This window comes from Sander lucioperca, chromosome 1, assembly GCF_008315115.2.
Source record: "Sander lucioperca isolate FBNREF2018 chromosome 1, SLUC_FBN_1.2, whole genome shotgun sequence".
NCBI classification, from domain to species: domain Eukaryota; kingdom Metazoa; phylum Chordata; class Actinopteri; order Perciformes; family Percidae; genus Sander; species Sander lucioperca.
In genome coordinates this window covers 32,155,896-32,159,175 of record NC_050173.1, presented here as the reverse complement: position 1 = coordinate 32,159,175, position 3,280 = coordinate 32,155,896, and the positions used below count along the sequence as shown (strand labels likewise).

The 3,280-nt window shown below is 41.2% G+C and overlaps 1 protein-coding gene across 1 annotated transcript in view; it reads left to right on the top strand.

Moving 5' to 3' along the window:
- Positions 1-3,280, top strand: part of LOC116052396 (neuronal acetylcholine receptor subunit alpha-7-like) — a 35,333-nt gene that overhangs the window by 11,474 nt on the left and 20,579 nt on the right. The window lies entirely within an intron of this gene.

The following is a 3,280-nucleotide window of genomic DNA, read 5'->3' as shown; positions in this document are numbered from 1 at the left end:
GTGAGGGAGACAGCATTCACTTATATTCTTTATGTGTGTGTGGCATGGTGTTTAGTTTGGGCAGAGTGTAGAATGTAGGAAGTGTGGTAAAATATTAAGTTTTGTTGTTTAAAGGCAGAGTTGGTAATGTTGTAAAGGTATCCTGATTTGAAAGTAGCATCTCCTCAGGGCTCCATCTAACCCCTGCCCTCGGGGCTCTGACCCATATGCGCTACATCGCTACTTCAGAGCAGAGAAGGGTCCGCAATTTCACTACATGTCTCATTTACCGGTAAGCAAACACCTAATGTTATCATACCAAATGTTTAAAACAACCATGACTACTGACTACTACGACACACATTGAGCTCATGCTCGTACACGGGATGGGTAGAGTAAGCGCAGCGAGGCAAAGAGGCATTACATTGGTTCTTTCCAAGCGGACCGCGAAGGCAGTGATTGGTGGCCGTTAGATGACAGATCTTTTTCACTCCTTTTTCAGAGCCCATTAGTTATTTATTGCTGTCAGGGTGTAAAGATCATTTCAAACAATATGTAAAAAAAAGTGTATATTGGAAATAGTTACCAACCCTGCCTTTAATGGACGTTGAAGTAGAATTGTACCACCGTGTTGGCGACTTGCATCATTGACATTTGAAAACATAATAATTCCGGCCACAAACTGTATGTGTTAATTTCTCTTAACACCAATGTTTTATTGTTTTTAAATATTTATTCATCGAGGGAAAGGTGGCTGAGCATAGTTGTTTTTTTGTTGCACAAACTGAAGCAGAGTGGGGTTAGGGGCACGTTCAGACCGTCAGCAGCCATGCATGACATAATGCATGCCTAACGCTAGCGCCCATCGATGCGGTAGGGGTGGCCACACATGGGGCTCCTGCAAAAATAATGCACAGTTGTCTGGCAAAAAAGTTAAATCTGACTCCACGTTTTCTGTGAGCCACTACTGTGGCCAATCAAATGCATGCAAGCACACATTCCTGGTAGATAACTTTGTAGCGCGAATGCCCCATTTGTGCTGTTTACCTGGCAATCGTCGTGATCAAAGATAAAATAGCTGCAGCTGCGATAACTTTCCAGATTTGTAAAATCCTGTCTGTGAGTATCCAGTGTTGTAGTGTCTAATAAGCCTTTAAACGCATTAATATGTTATTTAAACTGAACTTCCTGGATGTCTCACCAGTACCTTAGACGACACTCCCTCACCAATGTAATCCCTTACGCCAGGGATCTTCAACAGGGGGTCCGGGACCCCTAGAGGGTCCTCAGAGTCAATGCAGGGGGGCCTCCAAATTATTGTTAATTTTTGAAAGTTTTTTCAAAAGTCATAACATGAATTCAACGTATTTGACCAAATATAACCCACTTCTTACCAAGGTTATAATCGTTAACGAAAACGAACGAAATAACGAAAACTAGGTGGGAAAAAACATTGTCGTTAACTGAAATAAAAATAAAAACGAGGCATTACAAAAAAACGATAACTAAACTAAAACTGTAATGTCTGTTTGCAAAACTAACTAAAATAAAATAAAATTATCGAGTAAATGTCCTTAGTTTTCGTCTTTGTTGATCTTTCATAGAGCAAATAACGTTATATCTCTCCGACCATGACATTTCCCGTAGACGTGTGTAGTTTCCGACTGGGAACCCAGAAATTCCGACATTCCACGTCAAATTGAACACAACATGTCCGTGGCTCCGTGCCTCTCGCCTGGCATCATGGCGGTACCGAAAGTCGGAAGAAAGCGGCAGTCCTATTTGATTATGACTGTGTCAGATAAAAGCGCCTTGCAGTGGAAGGTGGTAAAATGTGTGGTCAATTTATTACAGGGAAAAAAATCACACGAATTTGAAAGTACATTTGAGAAGCACACACAAGCTAGGAGGCTAACCTAGCTTACCTTAACAAGGTAAAGGAGAACGCAACGCCCCCTTTCCCCGAAACAGAAGCTAACCCCGGTATCGTTACGGGCATGGGTATATGGATACAGGGCCAGGCAGCATGACAGAGACAACAGCAGGACAGAGAACACTACAGGAAGGCTTTCATCGGCGACCCGATAGCTGCTGGATACTCGGCTGAAACGAGTATCCGGTACGGATAAAGCACTTTTGACGAGTACGAGTATTATACGAGTAATACGAGTCAATATCTGTGCTCGGATTGAATAAAAATCTTCATTGGGTAGTTGACTGTGTCTGCGTTCTGTGATAGGCTAGTCGTCACAGCGCCCCTCCACTATACACATACAGATGTATTGTGTTGCTGTGTCCCGCTCTGCTCACTCACACAGAACAACTCTCTCTGTCTCTGTCTCTCCCTCAGTCACTCAGGTTCGTGGGTCTATTCCGTTAACGTTGAGGGTTTCTTCAGCTTCAGGTTTGTTTTTTACTTCGGTTTGTAGTACTTACTTATTAACCAGTAGAGTTCTGGTAAACGTGGGGTTTGTTCAGACGTGGTGCTTGGTAGAATGCGACTCGCGTTGCGTCTCTGCCTGTCGGAGATTTTTTTTCTTTTTTAAACCGTCAGCTGGCTCTAAACAGATCTGAAAAACAGCGTCGGACTATTTGATCCGTAGAACACAGTCCCCCCCGCCCCCCTCTCTCTCTTTCTCTCTCTCTCTCGCTCTCTCTGTCTCTCTCTTACTCACTCACACACACACACACACACACACACACACACACACACACACATACCTGGTGTGGAAATAAAAAAAAAAAAAAAAAATCACACTGATCATAAAAAAATTAAAAGTTAAAAAAAGAAAGTTATGTTAAGTATGAAAACTCTTGTTCATTACATTTTACTTCATAATTGCAACCGCATGTGTTGTATTCATTGTTGCAAAACTTGTTCTGTATATAGTTTGTTTGTTATCGTGATCAAAACCATTGATCTGAAGCTCAATGCTGATGCTGTCATGTAAATAGTTTTCTAATCAGCAATAAATATAACAATTTCTGATCAACCCATATCAATTGCATGCTTAAAATAACATACCGGTTAAAGCCCCACCCATTTCAAGACAACCCGACCCACTTCCGGGTTAAATACAGATACAGATACAGATAATTCATATGGTTAACAGATACAGATACAGATACAGATAATTCATATGGTTAACAGATACAGATACAGATACAGATAATTCATATGGTTAACAGATACAGATACAGATACAGATACAGATAATTCATATGGTTAACAGATACAGATACAGATACAGATAATTCATATGGTTAACAGATACAGATACAGATAATGCTGTACTCGCTC